This window comes from Durio zibethinus, chromosome 13 (assembly GCF_047325235.1).
Source record: "Durio zibethinus cultivar Kanyao isolate XHJ-2024 chromosome 13, ASM4732523v1, whole genome shotgun sequence".
NCBI classification, from domain to species: Eukaryota; Viridiplantae; Streptophyta; class Magnoliopsida; order Malvales; family Malvaceae; genus Durio; species Durio zibethinus.
Window position 1 is genome coordinate 17,441,310 of NC_143174.1, and position 25,450 is coordinate 17,466,759.

Consider the following 25,450-nt stretch of genomic DNA (forward strand, 5'->3'; position numbering starts at 1 on the left):
TTTGTTTAGAAAGTTGGATTCAAATCACCCCAAATTCAAATATATATATATGTGTATATATATATACTCAATTACTTATAATTGCAGTTTCACTTTAGAAATATTTTTAAAAATTAACTAACTAATTCAACTACAAAGACAATAAAAATGATATATTGAAGATGAACGAAAAGTGTTTAAATAAGAAACTTTTAAATTGTTACGAAAGGTGAATAACAAATATTAGATTCTAATTGGATTACGGTTTCAATTTGAATTTTAGTTATGTGCAATCATTTTAGGTTTTAAATTACTACCAAGTTGTTAATTTTTTAAAATCAATTGAAATCTAGTCAAGTTGGTTTGTTTTTATTAATTATGTATTGTATTATTTTTTAATTAAATTGAAATTTAAAATGACTAAAAAATTTATGTTTACTCAATTCAAGTTTTGAATTGTTATAAATTTGAGTTGATTAATTTATGCTATTTTTAGATATACTTTTATGACACTGATAACAAATTTCAAAATAGAATGAAAATATAACACAATGAAATATAACTGCAAAAGTTATAGTGATATTGATGACAGTCCTAAAAGAAAATTCTTATTCTTAAGTCTTGTAGAGATTAAATGATATATATTCTTTTGAGGATTTTAAAATTCATATTGCAAAAATAGTAATCTAGATCAATGAGTTTATAATCGTTTATATGTTGATCAAGTTGCTGCTATGTATTAAGGAAAACAATTCAAACATTTCATTTGAAAGAGTTATCATAGTTCATACTCATTCAAGAAAACAATATAAAGTTAAATATTTTTGGGTTATGAACCCCTTATAGTATTCTTTACTTTTTTAAAATAGATAAATTAGTTGACATAAAACTAATAAGAAAGTCACGTTGACTGATGGTAATAAAATGAAATAAGAATTGAAAATATATCATCTTTTCATTTAGAATTTTTTTTGAGGAAAATGTGAAAGTAATTATTGTGAATTTAATATTTTAAAATTGGTCTATTTTTTTTATAAATTTTATTTAGTACAATTTTCTCATTACTTCTATTTATATATAACAAAATTTTACACAAAATTATATACTTAAAGATATAAACATATGGCAAAGTATATTATTTTCATTGTTGGTTGAACACTTCAAAATTTTCAATATTTTATATGCAATTGTACTTCACTAATAGGTATAAAAATCATACATAAATTATTCAATCAAATCATCAATAAAACTTATTTTAACATTTACTTGTTTCTTTTCAAGTCATTTGTGCTTGAATTTTTTCTTACTTTCTTTCTTTACCTTACATTTAACTTATTATTACATGTTAAACTACTAATAACAAATTAAGAGCATTTGCTCATTGCTTTTCAAGTCATCTACACCTAAATTTTTTCTTACTTTCTTTCTCTACATTACAAATTATAGCATCTAGCATATATTGTGGTTATTTTATTTTTGAATATACCAAATCATTGATAATATATTAGTAGATAATTGATAAATTAGTAATTAATAACTGAAAACTTAAAAATAATCAGTATAATTTAATAGCAATTATCAGTAACTTAATAGTTAATCAGTGATAATTTAATAGTAAATCATTGATATTTAGTAGTAAGTTAGTAATAACTTAACAGTAAATTAATGATAATTTAACAATCAATAATTGATAATTTAGTAATAAATCAATAATAACATAATAGTAAATACATAATAATTTAGTAGTAAATTAATTATAATATAGTTGTAAATACATAAAAAATAATAGTAAATTAAGAATAACTTAATAAAAAAAAAGTGAAAACTTAGTAGTTAATTAATGATAATTTAGTAATAAATTAATATAACTTAATAGTAAATTAGTGATAATTTAATAGTAAATCAATTTTAGTTTAATAGTAATTAATTGATAGTAGTAAATTATAAATAACTTAGTAATAAATCAATTATAACTTAGTAGTATAATTGATAATTTAGTAGTTAATCATCAAAAACTTAAAAGTAAATTAATATAACTTAGTAGTATATCATCAATAATTTAATAGTTAATTATGATAATTTAAAAGTAAATTATGAATAATTTATCATAAATCAGCGATAACTTGATGTGAATCATGGTAACTTAGTAATAAATCGATGATAATTTTGTAGTATATAATTGAAAATTAAATAGTAAATCAATAATAATATAATAATAAATATATAATAATATAATAATAAATCATTGATAATTTAATAGTAAATTATTATTAATTTAATGGTAAATCATGAATAACATGAATAGCATAGTAGTAAATTACTAATAACTTAGTTATAAATTAATGATAATTTACTAGTAAATTAGTTAATAATTAATAACTTTGTAATAAATAATCCATACAATAGTAGTAAATGGGTTATACCTTTATAATAAATTATAAATAACTTAGAAGTAAATGACTAACAATTTAATAGTAAATAATTCAAATTTTATTGGTATATCATTCATAACTTAATGATAAATCATTGATAATTTAGTAGTAAATTATTGATAACTTAGTAATAAATCACTAATATCATAGTTGTAAATCAATAATAACTTAATTGTTAATTATTGATAACTTTTTTGTACTTGTAGTTGCTAAGGATTGAACCCTAGTTAATAGCAGAAACAAAATTAGAACTTTTGTCTTGGGGACTAAAATAAACCTATTATAAGCTTATTTAATAAAAAATTAGTAAAAAAATTTTAAATTTGAATGAAGTAATAATGTTATTATATAAAAAGAAAATTATCTCATTTATTATTAGTAAACTTTTTAAACTCCATATTTCTTAGTTATAAATGTATAACAACATATTAATAAATCAAAGATATATAGGTTAATAAAAAAAAGTGATAACTTAATAGTTAATCATTACTTAATAATAAATCATTAATAACATAATAGTAAATTAGTGATAAGTTAATAGTAAATTAGTTTCATTTTAACAGTAATTAATTGATAAAATTAGTTGTAAATCATAAATAACTAAGGTTTCGTTTGTTTCATGTAAAATGACTTTTGAAAAATGATTTTTGCATTTTTAAGTGTTTGTTTGGTAGAAAATTAGCTAGTCAACGAAAAATAACTTATTGGTCAACGAAAAATAAGGCTATTTTTTAAAAAATTATCTTACACTTTTGAAAAGAGAAAGACATTTTTCAGAAAAAAATTGTTTATTAAGTAAAACTACTTATCAATGCTTTTGAGTATAGTTTTACTCAACTCAAAACTTGAACATGATTTTTTAAAGTTTAAACTTAATTTGACTCAATTCAAAATATTATTATATTAATAAATAATATTTTTATTTAATTTTACTAAAAAATTAAAATATTAATATTAAAAGTCTTTTAATATTATAATGTTCAAGTAAAATTTTGAATATAATATTTTAAGCTCAAACTTGATTTGATTCAACTTGAAATATTATTATATTAATACAAGTATTTTGTTTAAATTTAATTACAAAATTAAAATATTAACATTAAAAGTCTTTTGATATTTCAATTTTAAATATTTTTATTTTTTATATTATTAAAAATTAATATTTTAATAATAAATAGTATTATATTATTATTTTAATAATAAATCATAACATATATAATAATATTTTTATTATTTTAATAATTAATGTTAAATAATGTAATAATATTATTTTCTTAATGTGAATATTTTTATAATTTATTATTATTTTTAGTTTAAAATATATAATTTTATATTTTATTTATTAAGGTATTTATATTACTAATTTAATAATGAATATAAATAAAAATTTTTGTTATGATTCAATAATAGATATAAATAAAAAAGATTTTTGTTATAATTTGATAGTATTATTTAATAATAGATAATATAAATATAAAATATAAATACTTTAATAGTATAAATATTTTAACAATAAATATTACTATTTTAATATTAATAAAAATAATATTTTAAGAATAGTAATACTATTCTAAATATTGTAAAATATTAATATAAAAAATAATAAATATTTTTATTTTAAATATTTTATATTAACATAATATTTTAATATGAAATAATATTATTAAAATATAATTAGTTTTTAATATTTAATAATTTTAATAATAAATAATTTTTAATATTTTAATAGTTATATTAATATTATTTAAAAAAATAAATTTTTCAAAAAATAACCAAACAATAAAAAACATTTGTCATTAACTCATCCAAACAACAAAAAATCTCTACATTTTCAAAAAATATAAATATTTCTTAGAAATCATTTTTCGAAAATTATTTTTCACGAAACAAACGGAGTCTTAATTGTAAATCAATAATAATTTATTAATTAATCATTAAAAAATTTAAAATAAATCAATATAACTTAGTAGTAAATCGTCAATAGCTTACTAATTAGTTAGTGATAACTTAATAGTAAATTATAAATAATTTAATAACTAAGTGATAACTTCGTAATCATGGATAATTTAGTAATAAATTTTTTATAATTTTGTAGTAAATAATCTAAAATTATGTAGTAGATTAATGATAAAATATATATTGGTAAATGCAAAATAACATAATAGTAAATTATTGATAATTTAGTACTCAATCACTAACAACTTAGATGCAAACAAGTGATAATTTAGTTGTAAATCGGTGATAATTTAATAGTAAATTAGTTAATAATTGATAAATTGTAGTAAAGTATTGATAAATCAACAGTAAATTAATTATAACTTTATAATAAATTATCAATAATTTAATAGTAAAATCATTAATAACTTAGTGATAAATCATTAATAACTTAGTAGTAAATCAATGTTAATTTAGTAGTAAATAATTGATAATTTAATACTAAATCTTTGATAGTTTAATAATAAATCATTGATAACATAATAGTAAATTAATAATAATTTAATTATCAATCAGTGATAACTTTTTTTTTATACTTGAAGTTATTAGAAATTGAACTTTGGTTACTAATAAAAACAAAACTATTACTTTCATCTCAAGATGTTAGGATAAATTTACCATAAACTTATTCAATAAAAAATTTAATTAAAAATTTTTAAATTTAAATAAAATAATAATATTACTATATAAAAAATTATCTTATACTAAAATGGAATCCACGCTTTATTGAGAAAATCCATTGTAAAATGTATGATAGCATAAAATTTATCAATAATTACAGAAAATATATTATAATTTATCAAAATTATATGAAAGGTTATCAAAATTACATTAAAAAGTTACCAAAATTTTATAAAAAATTATCAAAATTATATTAATAATTACCAAATTTATCATAAATTGCTAAATTAATATTGAAGATTATTAAAATTATATCGAAAATTATAAAATTTTATTAAACTCCTTACAAAGGTCATAAAAACATATTAAATATATCAAAATCAAAATGAATCAAAAGTTATAAAATTTTACATATACTATATTAAAATTAAAATTAAAATTTTAATATTTATCATTATTATTATTTTATCAAAAAATAATTAAATTTTTAGAGATAAAAATTACTCATGCTATATACACGTGCCTAAAACTGATTACTCTAACATCAGAAAGATGGGAGAAAAAGGCAGCGCAATCGCATATTTTTGCCAAAAAAAAAAAAAAAACACGAGCACAGTCTTTAATCCTTTGATAAAGGCAAGGGCTACTTTTTGTACCTTTAAATAATTTTCTTTAAATCAGCCACGAAGGATTACGTTTGAGCCATAAAATCAGAGGTCGTAGCATCCACTTTTTTCAGCCTTTAATTTAATATTAAAAAAATGAAAGATGAAGATACATCTGATCGCTGTAATTTAGGATAAACTTGAATTAAAATTATTTTTGTAAAAAAATTATTTATATGTAGTTAAAAAATTTTTTATTTAAAATGGGTTTTTTTAACAAAATTTTTAAACTTTAATATTTTTTTTAAATTATAAAAAATGTATATTTTAAAATTTTATTATATATAATATTTAATCTTTTTTTAATTAAAAATTTTTTATATATAAATACATACTTAGCTTAACCCAACATTTTTCTTTTTTCTTTTTCAATAATTTCTAACAATAAATTATAAAAAAATGTAATTTTTTAGCTAATAATATGCAATTTGCTAATAAATTATTAAAATTTTAATTTTAATTATAAAAAATTAAAATTATAAAATTTTCAACTAAATATTTGATTATTATTAAATTTTAAAAAATAAATTGATAAGATAGTTCTAATATACCAAAATAATTACTAATAGTAGTACTCCATTAATTGTTAAATAATAAAACAAGATTGTAAGTTTTTCTAGTTATAATCAACATCATCTTGGTACTCTTACGAACTTGACCATGGGATAAGAAAGTTCCAAAATGGCATTGGACCCTTTTAGGCTTTAAGCAACAAACAATTATGTGTTTATATCAATTAATACCATTTTTTTAGGGTGTAATTTACGAAGACTTCAATTAAAATTATATTTTTATGGATATTAATAACTGTTTAAAATTCATTTTTTACTTAAAAATTATTAGTATAATAAAATGTAGTTAAAATTTTTACTATTTAGATGTATTTAATCTAAATAAAATCATCACTTATAAATTATACATTAATTTGAACTTACTAGTGATAGATAAATAACATCGTAACATCATTTAAAAGTTTGTGATATTTATGTAATCGTCATATAACATCATACATTAATGTGATGAAATTGTAATGTCATTAATAGTTAATTAAAATATTCAATTTATGACAAGAATTCATAACATCACCTTAAATCTATCAAAAAAATTTGTTATAGATAAAATTTTAAATTGGTGACAAAATTATAACATTACCTAAAATAAAAAATGTCACAAAAAATTTTTTCACTAAATAAATTTGACGATAAAAGTTTGTGATATTTATGTTATCGTCATATAACACCATACATTGACTGACGAAATTGCAATGTCATTAATAATTAACTAAAGTGTTTAATTTATGACAAAAATTAATAATATCATTTAAAATAAAAAATCACAAAAAAATTTCTCGCCAAATAAATTTGTCGGTAAAAGTTTATGACATTTATGTTGTCATTATATAACACCATACATTGACGTGACAAAATTGTAATGTTATTAATAGTTAACTAAAGTGTTCAATTTGTGATAAAAATTCATAACATCACCTAAAATCTATAAAAAAAAATTATTATAGATAAAATTTTAAATTGGTGACAAAATTATAACGTCATTTCAAATAAAAAAAAAAAACATAACAAAAATTTTTCACAAAATAAATTTGGTGCTAAAAGTTTGTGACATTTATGTTTTGTCATATAAATCATACATTGACGTGACGAAATAGCAATGTCATTAATAATTAACTAAAATGTTCATTTTGTAACAAAAATTAACAATGTTACTTAAAATCTATCAGAAAAATTTGTCGTAGATAAAATTTTAAATTGATGACAAAAATTGTAATGTCACCTAAGATAAAAAAATGTCACAAAAAATTTTGTCACAAATAAATTTGGCAATAAAAATTGATGACAAGATTTTGGTGATGTTATCATGTGAAGATTTTATATATCGTCACAGAAAATATCAAAATGCTATAAAAGTGTGATGAAATATATTTTTCGTTACCTTTTACTTATTTTACGTGATGAAATATAATGCATCACTTAGAAAAATCGTCACAAATTGCTAGATTTGTCGTAATGATGAATGTTCTAACCATTAGAATACTTTAATTGCCCCATTCTCTTATCATTGACATCAATATTTGCAATAGTCAAATGAGACATCTTTGGACACTTCTTAAAATGACTACTACAGTTTAAGAACAAGAAACCAAACTAAAAACTCTCTAGAAGAACATTCTTTGATCCCTCGGATTCTATGATAAGCTTTTCTATCACTCTTTTTTCTCTACTAGTAATACCTTAAACTCTTTTTCCATTATTGTTTTATTATCTTTGTCCTTTATTTTATAACAGAAGCTATAGTCACAACAGCAATAGCTGGAACAACCAATATCTCTGTAAGATTGATTGAAGCTATTAAAAGGCAAAAAAGATGAGAAACAACTTGTTGGCCTACTTATTTTCACCAAAAATTGTAAAACTGACAATATTATTTTGCTTAGGGCTATCTACAATGTTGTTGGACCTTGCTTTTTGGATTGCCTCCTAAGGATTTGTTTTTATACTTTATTTTACATTGCAATTCTAATTTATGCTTATATTTATATTATATTTGTTGCAAATAGTTTCTTTTCCTTGATTAATAAAAAAGGGTTGCGTAAAGGTATGGTAAGTAGCGATAGCAATGAAAATCGATATGTGTATTTGTAGTTGTCCATTACGATTGTATTTGCATTTTGTCGAGTTTTTGACGTTTCTTCTTCAGAAAAAATGGTTTCCTAGATTTCAATGATTATTAAAGTAATGTTAAGGAGTAAGTTTTTTATCCTTATTCCTTTTTAAGTCAAAGTTCATATATTTAGAAACAAGCAATAGATACTTTGACTTTTAGCTTTGACTTAGTTCACTTTTTATTGTCAATTTCTTGCTCAAGTTAGTTACTTTTCAGAATAGACTATCCATTTCTATATTCCTAGTCACCTTATATTAATGGAGGTTTTAGATTTGATTGGGTTAGCTAAAGAACACATATCATTTAGGATATATTACTACAACAACAAATTAAGTTTTATATCTCATAATCTTAGGTTGACTGGATAAAAGATAAAAAAAAAAATCATGTTAGATTATAATTTTGAATCTTCTTGCCACACTCTTTTCTAATAAAAAATAATCTTTTCATCTATTTTTTAAACTTTCATATCATTTCTTATTACTTACATTCACGTTTTTTGTGGTTTACCTTTAAAAGTTTTGGTCTCTCATAAATCTAAAAGCTCAATTATCATAACTAGTGCACAGATAAGTCTACATTTCAAATGTCCAAACCATATTAAACGACTCTCTTTCATTTTTCCTCAATTCATTCTATCTTTTTATTTTCCTTCAATCTCTTCATTTCTTATTTTGTCTCTTCTAGTCTTACCACATATCCATATAAATATCCTCATATCAGCTACATTAATTTTTTTCTCATATTGTTTCTTAACAATCAAACACTCAATTCCATATAATAATGTAGGTTTTATAGTTATTTTATACAACTTTACCTTTAACTTTAAAGGCATGTTACGATCATACAAAGCATCCAACGCACTTTTTCACCTCACTTATCTTGCTTGAATCCTATAATTTATATATCTTTTTATCTTAACATCGCTTTGAATAATTGATCCTAAATGTCAAAAATAACTACCTTTTGGTAATACCTCACCATCCAATTTAATCATACTAGCACTTGTTTCCTTATAATTACTAAACTTACATTCTATATATTCAATTTTAGATTTACTTAACTTAAAGCATTGAGATTCCAGCGTATGCCTTCATAATTCTAATTTCGCATTAAAATCATCATTAATTTTAGCAACTAAAACTATATAATTAGAAAATAACATACATCATGGCACCTTGTCAAGGATATGTCTAATGAGCTTGTCTATAACTAATGCAAAAAGAAATATGCTTAGTGCTGAGTCTTGATGTAATCCAGAGGTAATAGGAAAGCTATTAGTCTCACTCCCAAACATTCTCACTTTCATTAGAACTTATCATAGATATCTTTAACTATGTTAATATATTTTAAAGGAACTTTTTTCTTCATTAAGACCCACTATAGTGCTTATCAAGGAATTTTATTATATGCTTTTTTAAGTCGATAAATACCATATATAGAACTTTTTTCTCGATTGAAAACTCTTCAACAAAAGCCTCAATAGGTGAATTACCTCTATTGTGGAATGTTTTGGCATAAACTCAAATTGATTTTTAAAAATAACAACCTCATATCACAACTTACAATCAATTACTTTCTTCTAAAGTTTATAGTATAACTCATAAGCTTTATTTCTCGATAATTTAAACAATTTTATATATCATCTTTCTTCTTGTATAAAGGCATAATAGTACTCTTCCTCTATTCTTTTGACATCTTTTGAGTATGTTAAATTTTGTTGAAAAAATCTGTCAACAATCCTATCCATATTTAACCTAAGCAATTTCAAACTTTAATCAGGAGTTCATTTGGTCCTACAGCTTTCTTTGCTTTCATCATTCTCAAAGCCTCTTTAACCTCATACCTTTTAATATTATATTTAAACACACAATTTATATTCTTAAAAGTTATGCTAAGCTTACTTACTTCATGTTCAAAATTGCCATAAAGAAATTATCAAAATAATCTCTCCATCTTTTCTTAATCTTCTCACCTTTCATAAAATTATTTTGTCACCACCTTTAATGCATCTTATGCCATTAGGATCCCTACTCTTCTTATCCTTTATCTTAGCAATTTTGAATAACTTTTTTTCTCTATCTCGTTTTTAGTTTTCTATATAATTTTGCATAGATCGTAGTCTTTGAACATCAACTAGCCTTTTTAGGTTCCTTTTTTGCTATCTTATACTTCAGATAACTCGTTTTATCCCTATTGTTCTTTAAATTCCTATAACACTCCCATTTAACTTTAATTGTCATTTTTACATCTTTATTCAACTACCAAGATTTTTTTCCTAATGGTGCACGACTCTTAGATTCATCAAGTGTCAGTAATATTTTGAATTCTGATAGAAAATTTTCCCATGTTACTTCTACATTCTCATCAGGCTTTCAATCAACCTTTTTTTTTTACTAATATATCCTTAAAAGCTAACATTTTGTCCCCCTTTAAGTTTCACCACTTAATATGTGGTTCATGACTCTGATACATCTTTTTTTACCTTTGGAAGTGAAGAATATATAGAACTAACAGTGTATGTTGTGTTGTCATACTTTTACTCAGTATAACTTTGCAATCTTTACAGCCATTTCTATCATTTTTTATCGTAAAAAAAAAATCAATTTGACTAGTGTTTGACCCATTCCTAAAAGTCACCAAATGTAATTTTCTTTTCTAACACATATGTTTAATGTAGTTAGGTCAAATGTAGTAGCAAACTTTAGAATATTATCCTTGGTATTGTTTCTTTCTCCAAAGCCATATCCTCTATGCAATATCTCTAAATCATTACAACCTTGCCTATGTGACCATTCATGTCTCCTCCAATAAACAACTTTTCTCCTTTTGGTATGGCTTACAATACCTCGTTTAAATTTTCCCAAAATGTTTGCTAACTCGCTTGATCCAAATCTATTTGCCACGTGTAAGCATTAATGATGTTAACAGTTTCCTCTTCTAATATAAGTTTAACATGTAAAATTCTATTTCCCTTTCTTTTAACCTCAACCACATATCCTTCAAATTCTCATCCACAATTATCCCCACTCAATTTCTACTCATTTCCTTGCTTGTGTACCAAAGCTTAGAATCTTATGTTTCTATCTCTCTAGCTTTTTCTCTTACTTAGTTTCTTAGAGACACATAATATTAATTCTTATCCTAGTCATGACCTCTCCTATCTCTGCTAGCTTACCAATTAACAATCCTATATCATTTAAGATATATTAAAAAAATAAAAAATAAAAACTAAAATCCTGTTTGTCAAGTTAAAATATATTTTTTTAATGAAGATCAAACTTGCTAGTGCTGGAGGAATACTATGAATTTTTATTCTTGGTGACAGATCCTAGGATGGACTTATAGCATTGTATGAGTTTAGAGGGATGTTGTCACTTGCTTGTCAAATCTCCACTTTGCGAAATGGTACCAACCTTATACTACAATAATTTTCTAGATTTTGGCATTTTCAAGATCATTATATTATGTAGTCTAAATCATAAGCTCTAAGTTCGGAGAAAATTTGTTGTTTTCTATAGTGTTTTTGTGCCTAACTTTTTGGTGACCAAAGATATTTAGTTATATGTTGCTCATGGATTTGCAAATCAAGTTATACTATGTTTGCAGAGAAGTGATAGTAAATGAACTTGTTGCAAGGTCCCATTTGATGGAACTTGCCATGAAGCTTGTCCAATTAATGGTAAGGAAGCTGTCTCGTAGCATCATGGAGAATGACCATTTAAGAGCCGTCAATCATTGTAAAATCTAGATGTTTTGTAGCCATTAAGTTTTTGTCCTCAATCTTTAATTCACAAAGATTAAATTTTGATAACTTTCATTATTTCCCATGTAATTTAGGTGGCCATAATAACAAGACAATTTGCTCTCGTACAAAATGCCAGAAATTTGAAGCACTTCACTTATTATCTGCCATCTTCTCTTCAAAATATTCAGTATGCATTTTTTTTCGGCCAATTTGCTGTTTTTCTGGGAGATTGTTACTTTGGTTGGTTAATTCTTTGTAACCAACCTCATTGTTCACATCTGCTAAAATTATATATGATTCAGTTTCTCTAAAATATTGGGCATGTTACTTATTGATTTATGGCTGAGAGAGGAACTCATTTTGATGTTATCTGTCTTGAATTTTGTTTTGAAATATATGGAAATTATTTCTAAAAATATTTTGAGTCAGTTCCTAAAAGAATATTCTCATTAATTGGAATCTTGGACACTTCTTATACTCAGAATGATGAATATCTTTCTTGTATCTGAAATACATCTTCGTTGAATTCTTTAATTTTTTACATGCCATGATTTTTTCCGTCTTTGCTTTAATTTCTTAAAATCACCAGGATCAATCTTCAATCTTCAATCTTCATATTCATGTTCCTTGATATGTAGGCTTTATGCCAGTATACTAGTTAACTTTGAGTGATGAGATTTTCACTTGATATTTTTAGACATCACTTCATGATGCTTTCCTTGTGATTCCAAATGGGAACTGGTCAAACCACATACGTGATGGTGTTGCAGCAATTTTGCAGAACTGTGTAGGTATGTTTAATTAAATTTGTTCAATCTTACTGAAAGTTCATTCAATTCATGCTAGAACTAGGGTCTGTATTTGAATTGCATGATGTGCTCTTCTTTGTAAGCTTCTGTCTTATAGAGGAAAACTTTCAGTTTCAATACTGAAGCTTACTGATGTTTATGTTGTTGATATTTTAACACATAGTGCCTGCTGAAAGACTTGAGGCCCATATTCTTGCTGAAACCATGGTATCTATAATAGGTGAGGGTTGGCTGATTGGTTAGATAAACTTGCCTAATATAACTGATCCTATTCCAGCTGATAGGTAAGAATGCTTGTAGCATTTTGTGGTTATGCTCAGGCTATTTTAATTAGCTGGGCTACATGGTTCATTATTTGTAGATGCAAGGTATGGTTAGAAATATGATATCAAATATTCTTTCCCTTTTTTATTCATGGTCAAAATTCTGGAGGAACATGGCCAAAAAAGGGGAAATGATCTCATTTCAGTATGTCTTGTTGGGAAGTTTGTTTGATGCCATCTCATTCCAAAGTATTTAGGCCATTTCTTTTTATATATATGCAACCATACATGAACATTATCAAGCACTAGATGTTGATTTTTTCCACAACGGGTGAAATTTTCATTAAGCTGATTAACACCCAATGCATGCAAAGATAAAATCATGGAACTGTTGGGGTATATGTTTTAAGTTGAAGGTGAAGATGAATCAAGATATGGCAAGTTAACTTTGTAGTTCTTTGATGAATTGATGCCTATATATTTTATTTTGGTTGTTGTAGTTTGAGACTAATTTTGCTAATTAACGTTGTTACAGCCCTTTTTACTCTAATGCCTTCTGCTTCCAATGTTGTGTCAAATGACAATGAAGATCGAAGGATGCCTAATTGCAAACTTTTGGCTTCTTCTAAAAGGCATAAAGCTGTAAGTATATCTTCATTGAAAGCATCCTTCTTGTTGATGTTTAATACTAATGCAACTTTATAATGTATTGGAGAATATATCAGGCTTGCTTATCCTTCTGATATATGTGGACTTCTATATATACATTTAAAATATGTTCATCGCTTTCTACGCTTGTCAAGAACCTTTGAGTAGTTGCTGTGTTGAAAGTGACATGTCAAAGTGTGATTTCTATATGTATAGGATTCCCACTTACAAAATATTTTAGATATTATTGAACTGTTATCTATCCAACAAACACGTGTATATACACAATTTGATCTTTAAATTTCAGTGTAGAATTTTCATGGAATAGCACTTAGCGTTATTTCATCTACCTTGTTCTCTAGCTTTCCCTCTGTTTTCAAACACTTGTTCTAAGCATGAAGCATGTACACACCTTAAAGATTTCCTGAATGTCGTTGTAGAGAACACTAATGACCTATCTGTTATCATGATGGCTTCAAGTATTTGCATGCTGGTTTTTGATTTTATGTCCAAAGATGCTCTTTTGAATCATCTTGATCTTGATTTCAGTAGCAACTGCCTTAATAGTCTGTCACGGCTGATTGTAAGAAGTTGGGCTTCATTGGGGTAGTAAATGATGATGTAATGTGCATCTATGTTGTGTCTTTTCTAATATGTTTCACAAGTTGTGGGACTAACAGTTAGATGTCTCTTCATTGTAGGATATGTATAATGTTGCTAAAGCAGAGACAGATCTTTTAGAGATTGTTACTACAGGTTTGTCTCTTGTGAGGGCTTTCAAATTTAAGTAGCTTTAACAATTCTCTTTGAAAATGAATATCCAATTACCTTTTTTCAAAATTTGTTTGTAATAGCAAACAGTGTAATTACTTTATAAGATCTTTTCCAAACTGGTTTTATAGTATGTTGTATTGTTATCCTGATGCAAGATATTTACAATGGGCTCTACAAGCTTCGAACATGACTTTGATATTAGTTGTTAAGCCAAAAAAAAAAAAAAAAAAACTTCCAATTAGTTAACCATTCAGACTAGTAGAAGCAAAACTAAACAATTACTTAATTACATAAAAGACAACAATTTAATGTGATTTAGCCCAACCAATTTATGTTCATAGATGAGAAAGAAAGATTCACTAACTGTATAAAATTACAAACAAATATTAAATCAGACACTAACAATTAATACCTGTGTACACTTTCATTCTTTTTCAGTCCTATAGAGTATCTCAACCCAAACAAATATATACCCATATGTACTCATGCACGATACTTATGTGGACTATCATTTTCCTCTAATACACTCAAACATACGTACCTATAATGATGCTCTCAATCTCCTCTAGTCTTATGAGGTGATTATTCAATAAAATCTTATAACCCTCTTATATCTTTTTATCATACCTCTTAGAGACTCCTACTATTTATAAACATACAAACTTGCTTATCAAAAATCCATTTTTTTTTAAATTATTTTTTATAAGTCTTCTTGTCCATTAAGCAATATCTAGCCAATACCATCTTGAATAAATCTTTATCATATCTCTTATAGGATTTGAGCCAATCCCAATAATCTCCATGTTAACTCAAATTTCATAAAATAATTATTCTTCAAGCTAGACATACTTAGCTCTACTTATAATAGAAGTCTCGCAATCATTTTCTTTTTGTATGTTTTCATGCTTCATGCAAATTGATTTCTTAAAACATGAACTCGAACTCTTCATTGAATCGAGCTATTTCAAGTTTGCCTCTTCTTATATCTTGAACTTTTCCTCTAATATCAGTTGTTAAGATCACGATAGCTCTAATTCAGTTGTTAGGCTAAAAAGCTTTAAATTAATTAAACATTCAAGCCAGTAGAAGCATAATCAAACCATCAATCAATCACACAAAAATAACAATTTAAAATAATTTAGTCCAATCTACTTACGTTCACAGATGAGAAAAAAATCTATTAGTTATAGAAAATAATCAACATTCACTCACAACAAATACCCATATCTATGTGGCTTGCCATACTTATGTGGATTCTATCATTATCTCTAATCCACTTAAACATATACACCCATAAAGACCATCTTAATCTCCTAAAAATTTATGAAATGTCTATCCTATAAAATTTTATAACTTTTTTATATGTTTTTTTAATACTTAACCTCATAAAAACTTGTACTATTTATAAGTATACAAACTTACCTATCAAGAATATCTTTTCTTTTAGAATTTTTTTTCAAGTCTTCTTATCCATCTAGTAATATCTAGCTAATCATATCTTAAATAAATCTTTATCCATATCTGTTATGAGATTTGAGTCAATCCCAATATAGTCGATTCCTCAAATAAAAAATGCAATTGATAGATAAATGAAAATAAAAGTTGAACCTTATTCTTATTTGCTTTGGAGGTAATATGTTATCCTTAAGTTTCTTTTTAATGAAAATCCTCCAATTTATTAAAGCAAATTCGAGTAACAAGCTTATTAACACTTGGGTCATTCTGCAGAGTTGACACGGTATCTTGGTAATTCCATTGAAGTAGCTCCAATCAGTTAACGTAATCCGGTTAATCGTGTGTAGACACCAAATTTGATCCAGGCCCGGATCAATTAGACCTAGTCCAATAGGGTTAGTTAAGCCCAAGGATTGGGTTTAATTAAATAGTTATTTATTTATTATGTTATTTATTTTATTTTATTTTATTTTAGATTTTATCTGTTTCTGATTAATTTTTTATTGATATCAGATGATAATGATAAAGATTAGAATAATTAAAAATAATAATAAATAAAAGTGAATCCTACCATGAATAAGGCTGATAGAGTCATGGTGGATTTAACCAGCATAGGATGATTCAATGATTAATCTAATAATCCAGAAACCTAATCAAAAAAAGAATCCAGATTAGTTAGAAACTCTGAGATTGATCCTTATAAATATCCATTGATTAGAAGAGAACACATAGAAAGCAAAAGGACAGAAAACAAAAGCAAAAAAAAAAAAAATGTTTAGAAGAATAGAGATGGTTTTAGAACTTTTAGAATTTTTTTCTTAATTTTTGGTATTTTTTCTGAAAATTTTTCCAGATTTCAATCAATTTTTTGGTGCCGTTTAAATTTTTCAGCGAGATTCTGGTGAACTTTCCAATTTCGACCAGCTCCCTGGTTTTTGTGTATCACACTCCAGGAATCGTTGAACTTTTTTAGGAACTTCCGGTGACCCTACCCATATTCCGATGATAATCCCAAAATTCGATGAAAGATTCAACCGGTGTTCTTGAATCCTAGAGAGAGAGGGAGAGAAAAAAAGGAAAGAGAGAAGGGGGAGAAAAAATCTGTTGAAAAAGAGATCGAATTAAGCCTTATATACTCTATCAACACGACGTCATTTTGGCATTAAGAAACCCTCAAGATCTGTGCGTTTCTATTCGGACCGACCCGACCTGAAGCGTTAACTTGTTTTTGACCCGTCTCCAACTTTTGACTCAAGCCGAGTCGAGTCGTAAGCCATGGCCCAAGTTGCGCCATTCCAGCCTCTTCTTGTGTTTGTAGCAAAGCCGTCCCTAGTTTTATTTGTACTGATGTATTTTTTTTTAGTATTTTATTTATTTATTTATTTTTATTTGTGTTTTTTTGGTATTTTTGCATGATTAAATTTAGGAAAAAATATAAAAAGTAAAAAAATAAATTTTGAGAATAAATAATAATTATCCAATGATAGGATTTATAGAAATTTTAAATAATAAATTTCTGTAAAATCCCTATATGAGGAATTTTGTCTAAATTTGTCCGAAATAGTGGAATAATTTAGATAAAGTTTCAATAACAATAATTAATATTTATTTTCAAACAAAAAATATAAAAATATAAAAATATAAAAATATAAAAATATAAAAGTATAAAAGTATAAATATTTTGAAATTAAATACAAATTACCCAAAGATAAGATTCTTGAAAATTTCTAAGAAATCTCTAGGTGAGAAATTTTCTTTAAATTTGTCCCAAATGGTAAAATAATTTAAATGAAATTTTAGTGAAAATAATTGTCATATTATTTTCTTTCAAAAAAAATAAAAAAATAAAAAAATTTCTAAATAGGCCCAAATGGTGAAAAATTTAGAAATTCAAAAGGAGAAGATATTTCTAATTTGGCCCAAATAGTGGAATAATTAGATATATTTTCGACAAAAAAAGAATAATAATTAAAATTTCCAACGACTGAGCCTTTTCAAGAAAATAAATGAGATTCTTGAACATTCTTAAAGTGAGAAAATATTTTAAGAGTTCTACTAGATTGAGGGAAGAATCTTATAAATTATTTCCAATATTCAACATAAAAATTAGAAACCATTAGAAGCAAGACCCTAGGATAAATTTAAAATAATATGTACCATCCTTTGGATGGCCATGTGGGGGTGCTATAACCTTTCTCACATGTAACCAAACTTTCAAATCCTATTTTGGTTTGTAGATCTAAACCTATTCTTTTAGAGACCCTTAGTCAAGTTTAGGAGCTCCTTGAGAGGATAGATTCCTTAAGTAACCAATCATACTTAGGTAAAAAAGATTAGTGGCGACTCCTTAATTTGTTAAGTCTAGCTATAGATTTTTGGATCTATATGTTATCATAATTTGGCGACTCCACTGGAGAAACTAGAGAGTCAAGCCATGAATTTTTAAGTTTATCCTATCTTTTGATTTAATGGTTTTAATTTGTAATTGGTTCATTAACATTTTTTTCTTTTTGTTTTGTTTCTTATTTTGTTTATGGGAGGTTGATAATTATATGTTCCTTCACATACACTATTACATGCATTTGCATTACATGAGCTCTATACCCAGGCTCCATCCCTTTTAGGAGGAAGTAAAGTACCTACGCTTTCGTGAGATGATAATCTCCTTAATGGCGAGCAAAATACTCCCACTCAAATTGAATCGTTTTCGTTAGTAGGCTATGATGGATGAAGATTGGACTACCTTACTAGTTTGTGATGGACGATGATGTAAGGAACAATTTGAGAACTTTTAGTGGTCAAAATCATCTAACCCTGCATATTGTCCCCTTTTAAGAGGCTAGCCTTAAGATAGAGCCCTTCCTACCCATCAATAGATATAACCCAAAATTAGGACACATGAAAGAACATATTGTTATCTAACTATTTTGTTTGTTTGATTTTGTGCATTTGCATCATTTCCATAACATTCTATGCACCATTATCATGATTTAACATTATCATAACATTTTCATGCTCATGTTTTAACATTATCATTTGCATTATTCTCATATAGGAAATATTTGCCACATACCAGTTATGGTTAAATTAGATCTTACACTTATATATATATATGGAAAGCCTAATGTAATCAAAGTCTGCATCAACTCGTCATGAATCTGCTCATTAATTGAAAATTAAGTCAGAGGAAGGTCAAAAAAAATAGGGTGATTGCTTGCTGAGGGATTTATCTCATCATGCCTAAGAGAATTCATCTTGACCTCTAATAAAATAACTTGACTGACTTAAGCAATATCTAGAGATACATGAATAAAGCAAGGTAGGAGGCATTTGAGAACAAATATGGAGACATAACATCACTGCTCCAAGTCGATGTGGACAATAATCTAATTAGAGCCATCATTAAGTTTTGGGATCCTTTTTATAGGTGTTTTGTCTTCAATGAAGCAGACATGGTGTTCACAATTGAAAAGTATATGGTCCTACTTTACTTTGATTTGCCAAACTCGGACAAGATCTACTGGTCAAATAAGGTGGGTTATCACAAAAAGTTGGTGCAAATGCTTGGACTTAGCTTGCCCTAAGTTGAAGCATATGTCAAGACAAAAGGTGAAAGTAAGGTTATCCCATAAAGTTCTCTACGAGATTTCATCTAGGGGTATCTAGATGATGATCAGGGGTTGGTGGCAATGGTTATAGCTTTATATAGACTGATAATCTTCTTAAAAATCATCGGGTATGTTGATGTCACAGTGATAGACTTTGTTGATCAGCATACCAAGTCAATGCAGCTCCAATCATTTTAGCGAAAACCATTTGCTCCTTGAACTTTTGTCGTAAAAATGGTAAAAGTTGATTTAATGGGTGCTCACAATTGCTCTATGTATGGATAAAAAGTCATATTGAGTGTAAAGAAAGCCAGTTTCATAAATCGTACCTACGTTTTAGCATTCTAATTAAGGAGTTTTGTTGCAACACATGGCCTAAATTAAAGTCAAAGAAAGAATGGATTTCCTATTTTCAAGCCCTTGATAGCCAAGGGATAATTTAGAGAGCTCCTTGGATGCATCATGACATAATATTGTATAGTTGTGGGAATCAACCTTGGGTGTTTCTATTGGGCCTGTGGGGTGCTACTACTTATGCCCTAACTTTGGTGAAAAGACAATCCGAATGTGAACAATTTATTCCAAGAACCCATGGACTTAGCCAATGGGAATTATCTTTCACAGAAAAAAAGGCGTACGAAATGATTAAAAAAATAAAAAAAAGTATGAAAGCAAACCATCCGAGTTGACCAAGGGAGGCTCACCTACAATGTCACCCTAGAATATATTGTGTGGCATGCAAGGAGGGGTAAAGACATTGTGCTTCCTTAAGAGCAGTTAGACAACTAGTCCTTAAGGTCAATCCTTAAGACCCCTGGCTCAAAGTGGAGATGGCTAAAAAAAAACTCCAAGCTGAGAAAGATGAGTTGAAACAAGAAAATAAGTGATTGAAGCTAGAAATAGAAGAAAGCTTGAAGCTTAGAGAATAAGAAATCCAAAGTTTCACAGAGTAAAAAGATCAATGGAAAGCCTTATTCAATGATATGGACATGACACATTCATCAGTCATGCTTGAGCTTGCTCAACTGTTAAAATAAAATGAATTACTAAAAGCGAAGATAGAAGAAAGACAAAATGCCACTGCTAGGGCACATAGACATAGTCATATACTACAAGAGATAATGGATCAACACACAGCATAAGTAGAAGCCTTGTTTAATGAATACAAGAAACAAGCTAAATAAGGTAAGCTATAGAATGACATGTGTACAGAAAAACAAATGCATCTAAGGCACTTGTTCGATCAGCTATGCATTATTACAGACAAGGCATCAGAAATGAAAGAAAAAGTGGAAATTTTGAAAGCTGTAGTGCAATCAGTGGGAGCTTATGGGCAACAATTGCTTGATTTCCTAGATGAGATACAAAATCATTACCAGCAAGCTAGAAAATTTATAAAGAGGCATTAGAAATAATGATGCTTAGGACTTTAAGATACCGCTACGGCTTTTTTAGGATGTATTTTTAAAATTTTATTTCAAATTGAGATTTTTTATCAATAATGATGATGTGACAAATATTAGTATATCCCATTCATGCATTTGCATATTAAGCATAGCACATATAATTTCTAATAATCATATAATTATGGTACTCAAGGTTCAAAGATAGCTACATCTAGTAAAAATCTCGTCCACCGATATAACATAAGAGCCAGAGCTATACAAATGGAGTAAAAAAACTCTCATTAACTTGAAATGATAGAAAAGGCACATGAAAAGCTTGAAAATTAGTTGAGTAAGATTATGGATGCTCTCAATAAGTTAAACAAGGGAAAGAGAATAGAAGAGAACACAAGCCAACAGGGCCCACTATCACAAGAAGTGGTCAACCCTCTATATCCTCTCGAATTTGGTCCACAACAAGCTCAATCCACACAAGATATACCACAGCAGTTTACATATCTTATATACCCTGAAATGCCATCAGCTCTGAATTTAGGACATTACCATAAGTATGTGAATCATGTCTTTACTAAAAATGTATTAGAACCAATATAGGTTCCTGATTTGAATGACCTGAAAGAAAAAGAGAAAGAAAAAGCAAAAACAACTAAATTATTGAAAGACTCAAAAATTAGTATGCTGAAAGAGAGGTTACGGGCTGTGGAAGGAATTGGCTTTTATGGCTTTATAAATGCTGCTGGGCTTTGTCTAATCCTAGATGTTGTAATACCGTTGAAGTTTAAAGTTTCAAAATTTAAAAAATATAATGGTACGAAATGCCCAAAAACTTATATTACTATGTACTGTCAAAAAATGTTAACCCATGCCCATAATGAAAAGCTACTAATGCACATATTTTAAGATAGCCTTTCCGACTCCGCTGTTAGGTGGTATGTCCAACTGGACAGACCACGCATCCGTACTTGAAACGATATGGCCCATAACTTTATTATTCAATACCAATACATCATAGACTTAGCTCTTGATCATTTGTCTTTACAGATATGAAAAAAAAGGTAAATGAATCGTTCAAGAAATATGCCCAGAGGTGAAGGGATGTAGCCTCTCAAGTGCAACCTCCTCTGACTGAAAAAAAAAATTACAGTGTTGTATGTTAGCACTTTGAAATCTCTCTATTATAAAAAAATGATAGGGAATGCAACAAAAAATTTTATCGATATGGTAATCTCAGGCGAAATCATCAAGAAGGCCATTAAGAATGGCAAGTTAGAAAGAGGGGAGGCATTAACAAAAAGAGCCCCAAAGAAAAAGAAGATTGAAACTCAAGTTGTGAGCTTTGATAGGCAACAATTCAGGGGTTATTAACCCTACCCATAAGGGTACACTCCATATTACCCTGCTGTGAATAATGCTTCTCTTTACCCATACCAACCAATCCCATAGCCATCCTACCCCCAAACATATCAACCCTCTTTCAAACCTTAAAATAGCACATACAGTCCTAACTCTCAACCTTTTTTGAGACCTCAGACCCATCCGACTAGCCCAATTAGTGGTTCACAGGAGCAACGAATTACTCACGAAAAGTTTGTATTTGATCTAATTCTCATGACCTATACAGAGTTATATCGTGAGCTCTACAATAATCATCTGATAGCTCCTAGCTGACTAGAGCCACTCAAGCCACCTTACTCTAAGTGATATGATCTTACAGCCCATTGTGACTATCACTATAAAATTATAAGTCATTCCATCGAGAATTGCATTACCTTGAAGCACAAAGTGCAATGGTTAATCAAGGATGAAATTATTAACTTTGATATAGGAATGGTAACTACGCCAAACGTTAGTGGCAATCTTTTGCCTAATCACAACGTGAATGCTTTAAGTGAGGAACGAAAGCATTATTTGAAAAAAAAAGCAGCAGATATTAAGACACCTCTCAATCAGTTATTTGATGTTTTGTGGAAAGCTAACATGATAAACTAGTGAGTTTGCACGATTATAATGGAGCATATGTAACAAGTACTAGCTATAAATATCATAGTGGGATAATTGGTCACTCTATTAAAACTTATGAGCAGTTTCACCAAAAGGTACAAAAGTTCATGGATTCATACCAAATGAAACTCTATGAAAAAAGAGAGGTCTCAAAGAGTGATGAAGTATCTATGACTGATAGGCCATCAAAACTATTTTCGAAGTCAGTAACAATTCACTATGGGAACAAGCCAAAGTCAATCATAGACAAACTCATTCCCATGCTAGTAACTTTTAAAGTTCTAACTTCATTCCCATATAAGGGTGATAAAGCTATACCATGAAAATATGGTTGCGATACAGTGGTTCAGGGGCAAGAGAAGAATGCATCTAAGAATGATGCTGGTAATATAACTAGTGTATGAGGCATCACCCGAAATGAAAGATGCTACACTCTAAAAATACTAAAGAAGGCTAGAAGAAAGAAAGTCAAGATAAGAGAGAAATAAAATAATCCAAATGTGTACCTGAAGATGAAGGTCAGAAGCTAGTATAAAAAAAAAAGCTTATGAATTTTTAAAGCTGGTAAAACTAGCGAATACTCAGTGGTTGAACAGTTGAATAAGATGCCAGCATAAATCTCATTATTATCATTACTATTAAACTTAGAACCACACTAAAATACCTTACTGAAGGTACTAAACCAGGCATATGTGGCACATAATGTGTCTGTCGAGTATGTGAACTATTTAGCCAAAAATTTAGTCATGTCAAATTATATATCATTAAGTGATGATGAGATTCCTTCAGATGAAAAAAGAAGCATCAAGGCTCTACATATCACAGTCAAGTGCAAAAGCCATATTATAGCCAATGTTCTTATTGATAATGGCTTCGCTATCAATGTCATGCCTATATCAACTTTGGCAAGGCTACCTATTGATTATTCACATATGAATGATAGCTAAATTGTTGTTTGAGCTTTTGATAGGACTAGACGAGAAGTCTTGAGAGATATAGAGATGCTCTTGTAAATTAGGTCGTGCACCTTTAATGTAAAATTTCAAGTGATGGATATTTTTTTATCTTATAGCTGTTTGTTAAGAAGGTCATGGATTCACATGGTAGGTGTTGTGCCCTCTACTCTATACCAAAAGATCAAGTTTAATGTAAAAAGTTGATTGGTAGTAGTATTTGAGAAGGAAGACCTGCTAGTGACCCAACCTTTGAACACCCTATATGTGGAAGTTACTAAAAAAATGGTAGAGTGTTCTTATCGATCTTTTGAACTAGTCAATTTTATGAGGGAAAGACCCAAAAATGAATAATTTTTAAAGGTAGTGATAAGTCAGATCATTAATAAAGGTTGGTATCTTGAAGTAGGGTTGGGTAAAAACTTACAGGGGATAAGAGAGCCCCCAACAATGATGGACAATAGTGAAAGGCTAGGTTTAGGCTATGAAGCAGAAGAATGGGAGGTCAGAAGAAGATAAGTAGGTAAAACAATAAGATTAATGATAATCTCACACTTGTACGAGACTTTCAAGCATGAAAGATTCATGTACCTAAATACAGAAGAAGATTTTGAACAAAGTATGGATGAGACATTCGTCCAATTATCCATCCATGCTATTGAAGATGAAATGGGGCTTAAACGAGAAGGGTGGGTCTGTCCTTATCCATCAGATTATGAGCTGAACAATTGGAGTATCATTGAAATACCTTTTACCATTGAGACTAATTTAATATAATTATACATCTCAATAACTATTACCCAAGGCATTGGGGTGATCTTTCTTGTTTGGGTCATATATCTTTTATTATTTTAATAAAGATTAAGAAAGATGCATTTTTATTCATTTCTTCTTATGTCTTCATTATTGTCATTTTTTAATTTTTTTTAAACACATCTTGCCAACATATCCCATTTCATATAATTTCAGGTCTTTAAATGAACAGAAAGCTAATCATGATAATGATCAAGAGGTTAATTTTAAAAAATTGATTAACACTAATATGCTTAATAACAAAGAGGATTCTGAAGAATAAGTTATTCCTTCAGACCTAATGAGATTGATTGAGTAAGAAAGTAAGCCAATTGAGCCTCATTAAGAGATAACTGACTTGGTGAATCTATGAGATGAGAAGAATAAGAAAAAGGTTAAAATTGATACTTCACTTTCATCGAGAAATAGGTAACATTTGAAAAATCTACTTTAAGAATTTGTAGATGTGTTTGCCTAGTCTTACCAAGATATGCCAAGATTTAGTGCAGAGATAGTAGATTATAGATTGCCTTTGAAGCCAAAGTGTAAGTCAGTCCAACAAAAATTGAAACGGATGAAGCCTAAATGCTGTTAAAGATAAAAGAAGAAATGAAGAAAC

The 25,450-nt window shown here is 27.4% G+C and overlaps 1 pseudogene; it reads left to right on the forward strand.

Annotated features, from left to right (window-relative positions):
* Positions 1–8,412: 8,412 nt before the first annotated feature.
* On the forward strand, positions 8,413–16,394 carry LOC111304037 (uncharacterized; annotated as a pseudogene).
* The last annotated feature ends 9,056 nt before the right edge of the window (positions 16,395–25,450 follow it).